We start from the raw sequence: 13,740 nt of genomic DNA on the forward strand, positions 1-13,740 counted from the left end.
TTAATAATAAAAAAAAATTAAACTGTTTGCAGGGAAGGAAGACGATTACAATATCGTCTCGGCCGCTCGGGTTCGTACATGACATAGGAGTCGTGCCCGAGTCGACTTCAACGGTTCATCCCCCGTCTGGTACGGGAGGTAAGTCCATCGAAACACTCGCGAATCTCCTGTAAGCGAGTTACTGTATTCCTTAAGGTGATTCATTGATTGAGGACGAATTTGGACTGTTTTTAATTTCCTAGTAAAGGGCAAGGCCTGGCCAAATCAAGATAAGGACTCGGATTTCATCACCGTTTCCTTCTTGCCCGTCTTAGGAAAACAAAACCGAACGTGAACCTAAGCTTTAAAATTTGGAATAGAACGAGACCGATAGGGTAACGAGCTTGATAGGAAACTCGTTCGAAAAATATTGGTTGCTCTTTAAGCACACTTCAAAGTTCATGATGGTTTCTGTGAGTTGAATGCATGACTGCGCCGCCTTGTGATAGCGGTGAGGCCTTGGGTATCAAAGCTCCACTGAGCTTCCCTCGCCTCAATTCAACTTACTTTGACTCGGATTGATTCCAGAGGGGTGTGCTCAAATTGTAACGAATTCCTTTTCGAAGGAATAAAAGCTGGTTTAGAAACAATCTAAGTGGAGCCATCATGCTTGTTGTTTGCCAGATTTTATAGGTTTGATTTGGTCGAGTCATCCTTGTTTGTGATTGTTTAGAATTCCCTTTCAATTAAGAATGTCGAACTGGTATGATAAAAGCCAATACAATGAGTATCGATCTGAATTTGAATATGGACATCATCATTTTTATGACCATGGTGGGAATAGTAGTTGGGAACGCCAACCTTTTCAAGGTTATGGTTCATAGCATGGTGAGACCAATTACTATCCACACGCGAATTTGTCTTACGAGCAAAAATCTTATAATTCCTCTTCTCTAGATGAGGCGCGTAGGCTAATTGAGTCATCACGTCGTAGGTTACTTGAGTCAACATATGAGTCAACTTTGATAAATGACTTAGTTATGGACGAAATAATCGCAACTAATAGTGAACCTTCGATACATGATACCATCAGGAAATCTTGTGAGTGGATTGAAAAGCGTTTGTTAGAGGCGCAGAATGCTCTATATAGTGTTTCCGATAATACCCTTGAGAATAGTTATTTCCATAATCAGGATGACGAGGTTAGAATTGATAACACTACTTTAGATGAGGTTCAACCATTTTCATGCTATTATAATAACGATTGTGATGAGGATAGTGCTGATGAAGAATCGGAAACATGTGGGAATAGTGATCAGGAATTTCTTACCCCAATTGAGCCTTATAATGATTATATTATTTCTGGTTCAGATCCTAATAATTTTAACAATTATTCACCTATTCAAAAGGACAAGGATTTGACTAGAAATATCCCCGTTTAGACGATGTAGTATGTCCTGTTTACGAATCCGATAAAGGTTTAGAGGAACGGTTTTATCCTCAGAATACTGTTTCAGAGTCGTACGATTTAGAAACAATAGTCTTAGAGGAACTCGTAGAGATTAATGAGGATGAACCTGACTTAGAAGAATTAATTTCTCATTTTCAGGAATCTGATGACCTAGGAATTAGGGAGATTGTGACTAGTCTAACTAGAGACACTGAAAACTCTAAGTTTGGGGGTGATTATCATTCTGCATATGCTTTAAATCTTAGAAAGGTCCCTCACTCGGGACTTGACATCAATGCCTCAGCCATCTTACAAGATTATTTTCATACTCGCTCTCCCGAACCTCATAATGTCCAAGAAGAAGTTCGGTCGTTAGAAACCCATCCTCTGGTAGATGTGGTTAGCCCAGGAAATAACACCAAGTTTGAATTTATTTTCCCACCAAATAGTTTTCTTCCAAATGTGGGAACCTTTGTATTTAAAATGAGTCGAATATTAAGTTCTGAGACTAAGCCTAAGTACTTTAGGTTAATAGAATCGACACATTTTCCTAAGAATGACCACTACTCTCACTGTGGTCAATTATGTAAGTAAAACCTGATTGACTTAGAGGATCCTCAATTATTTAGGTTATTATTTTGTGATTCTAAGTTCTTATTTGAGTTTTTCCAGACTCTAGGACCTAATAATTTGGATCCAACCTATGAAGAAACGCAGCCAACGAAAATATTTTATTTAGACCCTTTCATAGAACCTGAACCTGAAACGCAGTTAGCGATAGTTTTCAGGAAAACAGGTAAGGGCATGCTATTCTTGTCCATTTTCTTGGTTCACTGCAGTTTCCTATGGTCAGCTCTATTTGGTTTTGAAGACCCATAATTATTTCGACTGTTACTTTATGGTTCGAGTTGACCAATCCTTTTCTAAGTCTGGCTGAAGACTTTAAACTTAGCACTTCTTGGGAGGTAACCCAATCTCATGCAACACGGTAATATCTCTCCTTATCTCGTTTGCTTCAAATGGTAACAGTTTCTCCTTGTTCATGCTTTTAATTTCATCTTTAGAACATTGAGGACAATGTTATATTTAAGTTTGGGGGTATGGGAGAAACTTTTTAGTTGCAGTATGAATAAATAAACTCCAGAGCCTAGAAATTTATGCGTATTTAGGATGGCACTAACCAATCTAAGTGGATGGAAGCATTTTGGTTGTACGAGTTGAGGAACCAATCTGAATAGATGGAAACATCTAGAAGATTCTATTCATAAAAGCACATAGCTCAGGTGTTATAAATAACATGATAGTTTCACCATATCTCGTTGAGTCCTTTTCACTTCTATTTTTATTTTGCTTTTAAACCATGTTTCTTTAAGTGATAGGTGGGGCCCACGATTCAAGTTGTTACCAATGCTAGGATGAATTAGAGTGATTGAGTTATCAAAAAAAAAAAAAAATTGAGAAAGAAAAAGAAAAGAAACAAAGAAAAAAAAAAGACATTGAGACCAGACCATTTGACCAAAAGGAATAAATTCAATAAAGTCGACCACTGGTACCCTTGTATATGCCAGTTGTGTTGACCTAGAGTTAGGTTATCGACCACTGGTACCCTTGTATATGCCAGTGTGTTGATATTAGTCAGACTAGTATCTCAATCCATTAGGATAGGTTCATTTTGGCGGAGGCCTTCAGACAGATATGGGAAACGCCGTTCACTTAGTAAACGTCAAAACCATTTATGTTTTTCTATATCCATCTCTTAATCTTTCCATGTGATTAGTTTGACTCCGAATATGATGTCCATAGTGCAACTATCTGAGTAGAGCTCTGTCACTTGTATATGAATTTTAGTATGCTTGAATGCAATCTCGTGTACATCAATTGGAATTTCGAATCAGGGTACTTCCTCTTGTAGTCAATAAGTATGCCAACCAAGGAGATTCTTTGGTGCCTTCTAAGGTTCGTTGTAGATAGATAGGGTCTGGAGTATTAAGGTTTTGTGGGTATATCTCTTGTAAGCCCTCCCGAGACTATAACTCGGCCACTAGGGCCACCTAGGGGTCTAAATGCTTGTTGCATACGCTAAATGCAATCGACGATGCCTGCGAAAGTGAGTTAGGATTTTATTTTCTATTTGATTTGCTCGAGGACTAGCAAATAATAAGTTTGAGGGTATTTGATAGGCACATTTTTGTGTTTTATATAATCTCAATTGTATATATTATTAGTGCTCGATTTTATATTTATTATGGCTTTTTATGTCCCTGTAGGTATTTTTGGAGAAATAAGCTTTTGCTGCGAAATTGGCTAAAAAAGTGGTTTTTGCGCTCGTGGGAGAAAATTAATATACGGACTCTCACTTTGGATAAGGGTTAACCTAATTACTAAGGGGTGGCCCATTTCCAGGCATCTGCTAAAGGGAGACCGGGACTGGCTAGGGGGCATCCTTCTTCACATTTCAAATTAACGTTTTGGCGGGAAAAGAAATGTTTCACGAATAGTTTTTAGGATTCGATTGTTGGACGATTTCTAAAGAGACTCAATCGGCAAACTCGACTGGGATGGACTCTAATAGACTAAACAGGCTTGTTACAAGTGACTTAACCCAACCAATTGGGCTGTACAAGTCGGAGGAAGCGATCAAAGTCCAAACAGGATACGTACTCTCTGTTTAACTTTCAAAGTTATTTTTAAGAGATTCTGGGAGAGTTTTACGCTGAAGTAAATTATACTTGGTCCTGTTCAAGTCTTGATAAGAGTTTGGTGGCAATTTTATATCTAAAAAATGCGTACAGGGAGTGACATGAGAGATTTTCTCAACTGCACGCAGAGAAGAAGAAAAAAGAATAGTCGCCGATAGAAGAGATTTTCTCGGGATTTTTGGAGTTGATTGGGTATATAAAGGCTGGTGCGAAGTGAGAGAAGATTATCAAGAAGTTTGGGGAAGTTTAGAGACCATAGAGACGCAGCAGAGAGGTTGGAAGACGAAGAACAGGAAGCTGCAGGAAAGCTTCCTGCTGCTGCTCGAGGAGGAAGAAGAAGATGAAGAACGGACCCTCCAGGGCCGTCGTTCTTCAACAGTGCTAGCAGCAGCATACTTGCGTCGTTATTCAACAGCAGCAGACTTGCGTCGTTATTGAACAACAACGCTAAAGTATCGTTCTTCTCTGGACGCTTAAAGAGGGTCGTAGTTTCACTGTATTATATTTTTCACTCTTTTAATAATATTTTGAGCATCAAGTATGTATTTTGAGAACATGATTATTATGAGTAGCTAAACCCCAATATTGGGATGATGGAGGAAACCATTCTTTATGCATGAGTAATTCTATTTAATTCTTTTATGACTATTTGCACTATTATGAGTTTGATTTATGATTTTTCTTGATTATTTGTGATTTTATCTGATGATGTATGCTTAGTCTAGGAACTCTTGATGCATCATGCTTATGATTTACATCTAATACTTTATAAAATCTATTTTTGGCAAAGAAAAGAGTCGATATTTGTTATCATTTTAAGCTATAATTGTCTAGAATTAATAGTTGATTCGCATGAGTATAAGAATTGGTGGAATCCTGAGTCCTAGTATCTCTTGATCTTGTGACAAATTTTTGTATATATTTTTATGTTTTTAAATCTTTACAAGTCCGAGCAACGAACTCTTATTTACCGCATTAAAATTACTATAACAGGCGTCGCATTCACCTTGAGCATAATCCGCGACAAATTAAATTTCGTATCGTTCAGATGTGTGTTTTCGGTTTAAAGCTTAATTACGAAAGGCCGATGAATCAAGAAGGATGGTGTGAAATCAAGACATGCGAGAAAATAAAGAGATAGCATACTTGCGTACTTGCGTCGTTATTCAACAGCAGCAGACTTGCGTCGTTATTGAACAACAACGCTAAAGTATCGTTCTTCTCTGGACGCTTAAAGAGGGTCGTAGTTTCACCTTTCAGCTCTTCGTTCTTCGCGCGGATCTTAGCAACATCACGAGCTCCAGAAGATAGCTCAGACAACTGCATCCTCAAGTCATCAATAACCTCCTCAGCCTTACTAAGTTCCTCGACCTGAACCAGGCGACGGCCAAACTCCTACAATGCCAAAGCATCAGAACCAAGACGAACGGGAAAAGAAATAAATGCAACAAAGAAGAACTAACCTCAGATTCGACAACAGTACGTTTATCACGCTTGGAAAGCTGAGACGACTCAGACTCGGTCTTTGGAGGCGACAAACCCAATGCAATAAAAATTAAGGCCGACCGTTGCGAAGCTTCAGCAGCTGCATTGGTCGCAGTAACACATGCGATTTGTTCCTCTTTCACGGTAGGAACATCAGAAGAATAGTAAGCTACGACAGAGATCACCGGAGCGCGATCAGGAGATAATCTTGAGGAGAAAAGCTAGCTGACATCTCACTCTTCGCCTTAACAGTAGCGACAGGTATCAATGTCAGTGAACTCACGACATGTACGAGAGCCCCACTACACGAACCCCTCCTTTTCTGAGGAGAACCCTCCCTACCAGGCGACAATTTCCGCTTGCGAGGATCCTTCTTCGTAACCTTTTTCCGATAACCAGCAGGGTTTACCAGATGCTTGGACGGAATTGGTCTAAAGCAGAAGATTCGAGTATGGGAATACTAAAATTAGGATAAACACCAAGAACACTCACAACAGCAGCAGAAAAACTCAAGAATACAAAGAACTAAAAACAACTCAACTGATCATTAGAAACTCAAGCAAAACATAAACATAAGTACTTACCGAGGAGACTATTCATTGGAACAAGGAACAGTGGATTAGCTTGACATAATGGAAATTCTTGCAAACAAGTAAACTTCATAGGGGTAGGTCTTTTAAGCAGAGAAGAAGGCAAAGTAAGATGAAAAAGACGAAGATAACATGCGAACCGACTATAACAGTAACCGGTCAAAATGGAAACCTAAATGTGTCAATCGAGAAGAGGAAGAGTTACTGCACGTGGAAATAATCCTACAGGAAAACATGAAAACTATCGGGTGAAAGAGGAAACTAAGTCACAATGCGAAGCTAGGATTCTCGCATTATTCCACTTGCAGAAGAACAATGCGAAAAGAGGCAAAATGTAAGGGTGAAATATCGCACAGAACAAATCCATAACCTCGCCCTGGCTAAGACAACCATCGACACAAAGAAGAAACAAATTAGGCGAAGAGTAATTACGCGATAAAAAGAAAGAACCACAAAGAGCAACCACGCGACATTTACCAAAAAGAATACGAAGTAGCAACGCGGGAAGACATCGACATCTCCCCAAAGCCTGGTGAATAAAACAAACTGAAAAAAATATCATCTAACAAGATCTTGCATGTGATCTTCAGTTGTCTTATACTGATGTATTTACCTATATAAGGGTTCAAATAATAAAGAGAGAGGGAGGGGTGGTAGAATTGAGTCAAGTAAGAGAGTTAAGAAACACTCGTAGAGAAAAAAGAGAAGCCATTAAAGTTCACTCTAAAGCTCCGTTTCTTCCATTGTTGTATACCAAATACCCTTGTAATCGTTGTAAGAACATCATACATTTTATACATAGTGTTTAAGAAAGATCATACTAGTGTCAAAGTGGCTTAAAAAATGCTTAAGTTGATTCCCATGACTTAGGCTTTGTGTTATTATAATTGGGTGTAGTTGTGGGATTTTCCGCAACTACATTTAGTGAAACAAGGCAATCTATAAACCATTTTTTTTCACTTTAAGAGCAAGAACATCAACTACAAATCCTTACAAACTATGCCTTAAACCACTAGTTGGGATTCCAAGCATATCCTTGAATCTTATAATAAACCCAATTCTACGATACTAGAGATATACATAGAAGAGTGATTTACAAATTTTACCATAGCATGGGCCAGAACTAGAGTGATTGATCAACAGAAATTACCTGAAACTTCTTTAGACCACCGTGCACCATAATCTTGAGCAACACGTATCTCCAGGACACCGTCGTATGGGGGAACTGTATGGATGTTAATCTAATGACGGTTACTTATCAACTGGTTTATCATTTCCAATGCTATTTTGTTTTTATTGATATCTGAATAGGTAGAAGATCAGTCATTACAATGGTTAATACTGCTAACTGGATTCCATTAAATAATCTCTCTGATTTAGAAGGGAAAAACTTGCATCAGTATCTCATTTTCAATTCAAAAATAACATGGATTTGATTCACACTCCATGTTCTGAGAAAGATTTACCATCCGAAAAGAGGAAAAAACAGAGCCTTTGTCTAAACAAATGCGTTGAGAAATGGCAGATGTATAGAACCCTTCGTCGAGATAGTCCTTTTTAAAATCTCTCAAAATGGAATCTATTACAGACATATATGCCATGGTTCCTTACTTCGGAAAAATGCAATACTAAATATATTTTATACTTGGATGAAACTCAAGTATCAAATCTATTTAGTATTGAGGAAGCAGCTATGATTATCACTCTAAAGACTCATCCAAATGAAGAGGATACAGTTAGCTGGAATTTCAATGACACATGAGTTTTTTCTGCGAAGGAGCTGTACAAGGCAAAAACTGACAATCTCTACAGAAATGATCCTCCAACTGGCAAATGGGATGCACTCTGGAACATGGATGTAGCTCCAGTTATCAAAATCTTCATCTAGAAATGTGCTTATGGTATTCTCCCCACACATGCCAAAACATCCAGCATACTTCACTACATTAATCCAATATGCATTGTCTGCAACAGTGGGGAAGAAGAAACCATGTCCCACATGTTTCTTAATTGCACCACTGCTACTCTAGTGTGCCAGGAAATTCTTGGCACCTCTCACACTCTATTTGATAACAACATAATCTTTATAGATTGGCTGAATTCCAGGTTCCAACTGGGAAATATTGATTGCAGCATTTATGCCACTACTTGTTGGTATATCTGGAAAGCCAGATGTGACTTTATTAAACAAACTCAGCTTAATGTGGGAGCTATTTTTCTCAGAATTAAGGAGCATCTGTGCACCCCCAACAGAATACATGCTATTCCTGATCACATTCTGAACAACTTCCCTCTATTAACAGAGGAAGCTGTTATTGAACTACAAGATGAAAATTCTAGTTACAATTGGAATGTTGAAACAGGATTTGGAAAGCATATATATATATATGCACAATATATGAATCTGAAAACTCTATTTATCACACTACACTAACTATGACAGATTTTGCAGGATACTATGGAGAAAGAGGAGTCACAGGAGGAGCAGATCTAGCTTTCCAGTGGGCCAAAGAGATGCAGCAAACTAACATAGCCATCTCAGCTGAATCAATGGACATCTTAGATAGATTCAAGTTCCTCAACAATGAAGCTTCTCAAGGAAGATTTCCCCTATCTTACTATGAAAGAAGCAACACCAAAGAAGACAAGAATGCAAATATGGATATCAATCCCATATCTTTTGTTTTACTGAACCTTAGGATTATTAATCGCTCTCAAACCATGGAAACTTTCAATTTAGCTATTTTGTGTAAGAACAAATTTGGCATGCTCAGTGGTGCCTCCACAACCATTGCCAACAACAACTCTGTGTACTTCACTTAGTGCCTTTCTAGGCCTAAGTTTTTCCTATAAAAAAAGGCAAAATGCAAATATCTAAATTTCACCCTTTTAGATACTTTTTCAGACCTATTGCCCATACTAAGTAGCAGTCAAAAACCATACTATTACGCCTTAATTTCTAAGTCACTGAACACTTTTCTGCTCACTAGTAGGAGTCTGAACCCCACAAGGAAAGTCTGAAAGAACTCATATATCCTACATGTGAGGGAGGAACTGAATATCTTCAAGCAAGGTTGTTGACTTACTCGTTTGCTTATATATAATGAAAGACGTTATCAATACCAAGCCGAGCCACTAGTTGACTGGTAAAGGTTCTACGACGATCAAACTTCCAAGGAACAAAAACGTCTAGCCAAGTAAAAGCTTAGTATGGTTATGGTTTTCTTTTCTACAAGTTATGATGAATTTTATTAATTATGATAATAATATATAAATAAAATTCTGGTGTCTATATGATTTCTTTTTGTTTTGTCGTCACCGAATGATATTACCGCTACATTACAGTGACAACGTCTTTGTTTATAATTACTTAAAGACTCGTTCTCAAATTCACACGGAAAAGAAAAAAAATTGATTAAATAAAAAGCGAAAGAAAATTACACTACGAAGAAGAAATGAAAACTAATAAACATTTATTTTTTGATCGGTAAAGGTAAAAAATTTGGTGCTGGCGAGTTTCGAACTCAGATCGCTGGTATCATCACCCAATGTCTTTACAACTCAATAAGCTTTTTTTCTTCCTGATTCTACATCACTGCTACTTGATTGCCTTGCCCTAGTATATTCCGCTAGTTTTTGACGATCGATACAGAGCATGACTAAGATAGAGACACATAAAAATAATCATGAAGATAGAAAAGACACGAATTATAGCTTCATCTATTTCGGTATTTTCGTAGGATGACCATAGTAGTACGTGCACCACCTTTGAATAGGATTTCTCACTATCATCACTAGCATTGATTGCATCAATTCTTTCCTTGTACAAATTAAAATGCCCTATTGAATCCAATGTTGCTCTGTATACATGAACCCTTCTTTATCATACTTTCTTCTTCTTGTTCTTGATTCTTGTTTTGGTAAAGGTATTTAAGTAGTACACCATCAGAACCAACAAGATACAAATTACCACTAGTGTCTAAGTTTAATGTTCCTGGAGTACTTATTACTGAACCCTCTATCTTATCTGATACTACTTTTAAAATCTTTTCACTTAAAAACCGATGATGAAGCGAATACGTAATAGCATCCGTATTGCATATACAAACCAAACCATCAGCCTGTCTAACTGATAATTTGTATTTAACACCAGAGATAAGATCAACTCCAGGTTTTAACTTTTGACCGCCGAGAATGGTATTGGTAGGATAATCGAAACTTTGCCAAACAATTTGAGATTCTGAACCATATAATACAAAGTTTCCATTATCATGCATCATTGCATATGAGACTGGTTCTTGTAGGTCGGGCATTAAAGGTCTTTCTGTATTGTCCTGCATTACCCGCAACATCAACTTTCCATGGCTGGTGAAGAGAATTCAAGATTGATTATGTAATGGAAGGTCGTTACGGTTAGCTATCCAAACTAGAGTTTTTTGTGGTGATTTAGCAAGCCATATACCAACTACATATCAATCACTAGAATTGGGTAACAGGTAGAAACCAAAAGCAAGGTTACCCGATGGAGAAAGCCAGTAAGAACTAGTATCATTTGAAGAGGTAGAAACCGATGAACCTCTTGCTATGTTGCTGTCCAAGGTGGCATTCAGAGATGAGAACACACAAAACCCCTTGAAAAAAAGAAAAAAGAAACACACATAACAAAGACAGGATTAAAATGTGCGGGAGCAGTGACTCTATAGCAGCAACGGAATTAGGATTTTATGTTTGGGTGGGCTAATTTTTTCTCCACCAGCACTTTATTTTGATTTTTTAATTACAATAATCAGAAACGCATTGTAGTATGCGGCGTGACATGCTGCGTTTCTTTTTCGTATCAGGTTTCAACTCGAGAGTTCTTCTGTGAGTACCATTGTCGGAGGTGGCTGCCGTTTAGTTGTTACACAACCATTTCGGTATATTTTGTGTTTGCGGATGGAGAAAAGCAAAAAGCTAATTCCAACTAAGCAGTGATAACAAGTGCATGGAGATTAGGTATATTTGAGGAAGTGGAAGTTGTTATTTTATTCTTCACACCCCTAGCTTTGCTAGTTAATTAATATACGGAAGTAGTAAAAGAAATAAAAGGAGTAAAATAAACTGACACGACATATAATAGGGCATCCATTTTAATACCTGATTTTAAAAAAACAACATAAATATGTGTCTTTTTTCTAAGGCTGAGATGATATTACGAAAGGCTAATCCATGTGGGACCGTATTTCCATCTTTTTGGATTATTACGTCTGCATAGATCCATAGAATCATATGTTCCTAATGGGCTAATTGAAAATTATACCTGCACTAAATTTCACAAATGCTGAAAATTACATGGAAATTTTGGGGTAGGCTTCGGCCCAGGTAAGCCACCCCTGATACCGTCCCTAGGACTGTAGGTTTGAATTTATCGAACTGAAGTCTTTATTTACTCCGTTCCGTGCTCATGCATGTTTCACATGTCTACCAAATTATAATGGCCGGTCCCCTGTACGCACATGATCAACCACGAATATATGCCGACATAAATGTGCAAAAATGACGAGAGGAGATCCAGAAGATCCTTTGTTGTCCGGACTGCCCTCTATAACAGGGATAATCAATGTGCACAAGTGGTGAAGTGTGGTCGAGCCACTTTTTTCTGCCGGGATTTTCCACAGTAAAATCTGTCAATCCAAACGATTCTCACATGCAATAGTCTTCTAGTGCATTTGTTTCAAGTGGTGGGGGAGATAAAGAAAAAGTTAAGGCCATCTGCACCCTAGATAATTAATGCTATCCATGACTAAAGTGTGTGGATGTAAAAACGGAAAATGGGTCATTTGTCCAAATATTTTTAAATCATTGCCAAATTAGTTTTGAGTTGGAAGTAGAAGCTCAAGTGCTAATATTCTGTAGTAAGTTGCATTTCCTCGCACACGCTTTGTCTGCTCTTTAATACATTTCCTTTTTTGGATAATACATTTCCTTTTTGGTCTAGGAAGGAGGACCTTTATATGGTCACTTTTTTGTAAAATGTAAGTGATCAATTGATACAAAAAGATTGGAAATGATTAGGGTTGAAAAACCAAAAATGTCCCTCACTTTTAGTCCAATTATTATAACTCCTTGTGTATCCTATCTTTTCAGGGGTATAATTGGAAAGCAAACTTTAATATAACATATCTAAAAATCCGTATCTTGGAGTTTTACAAATTTTATCTCGTTGGAAAGGTTATAAAAAACTCTACGCAACAAGTACAAACAACAATATCAAAATTAGAGTTTTTATGAAAAATTCGGAGGTATTTATCATTTTAGGCATAATTTTAGAAAATTAATTGTATATCCATTATGCAAACCACCACAAAGGATACATAATACTTTATGTAGCAAAATTTTGGTTTATGCATCAACTAATTTTCCGTTGCAACTAACAAAACGATGTACTCCCTCCGTTTCAAGAAATATGATACTATCATTTTTAGGCACAATTCTCGAAAATTGAATGCATAATCATTATGCAAACCACCACAAATGATGCATAACACATCATGCAACCATATTTTGATTTATGGATCCACTAATTTTCCATTTCAGAAAAAGTGATACTTTCACATCCTGTTCCAGGAAAAGTGATACTTTCACTCCATTGCGGGAAAAGTGATACTTTCGCTCTGTTTCGGGAAAAGTGATACTTTCGCTTCGTTTCGGAGAAAATGATACTTTTGCTTCGTTTCGGAAAAGTGATACTTTTCTGAAACGGGGCGAAAGTATCACTTTTTTGAAAACGGGGTGAAAGTATCACCTTTTTTTAAACGGGACCAAAGTAGTCGCAGACAAACCCCATCTTCAGATTCTTCTTCGGTCCTCCCTTCCGCCGTGGCAACGATCGTACTAGTAGTATTATACTGTATGGCTATTTGTTTTTTTTCTCTTTTGTTTTCTATCTTTCTTTCTTGATTTTTTTTTCTTTTGAAGCAAGCGTTTCCTTTAGTTTCACCGTTCTCCTTTTATTTTTGTTAGGGCTATTTTGTTCTCTGTGTTGAGGATTAGTCCCACATAACTTATCTTCCTAGATTAGATCCTCTTTATATGCATGAGGTCCACTCCACTCATTTCCATTTGATTTTGAGTTGGAAGCCCAAGTGCTAGTATAGTATGGTATCTGAGCAAGACCCAGGCCCTGTATGTGAAAAGTAAGATAAGATAAGACGCCCCATGTAAGGGACAGACACTCATGCAGTGGTCCACATGTCGGGTAAGTGAAAAGTAAGATAAGAAGCCCATGAAAGGGACAGACACTCATGCAGTGGTCCACGTGTTGGGTAAGACACCCCATGAAAGGGACAGACACTCATGCAGTGGTACACGTGTCGGGTAAGATCATCCACGTGGAGGGGACATGTTGAGAATTAGTCCCACATAGCTTACCTTCCTAGACTAGATCATCTTTATATGCGTGAGGGCCAGTCCACTCATTGCCAATTAGTTTTGAGTTGGAAGTGGAAGTCCACGTGCTAATACTCTGTAGTAAGTTGCATTTCCTCGCTCACGCTTT

This window comes from Papaver somniferum, chromosome 1 (assembly GCF_003573695.1).
Source record: "Papaver somniferum cultivar HN1 chromosome 1, ASM357369v1, whole genome shotgun sequence".
NCBI classification, from domain to species: Eukaryota; Viridiplantae; Streptophyta; class Magnoliopsida; order Ranunculales; family Papaveraceae; genus Papaver; species Papaver somniferum.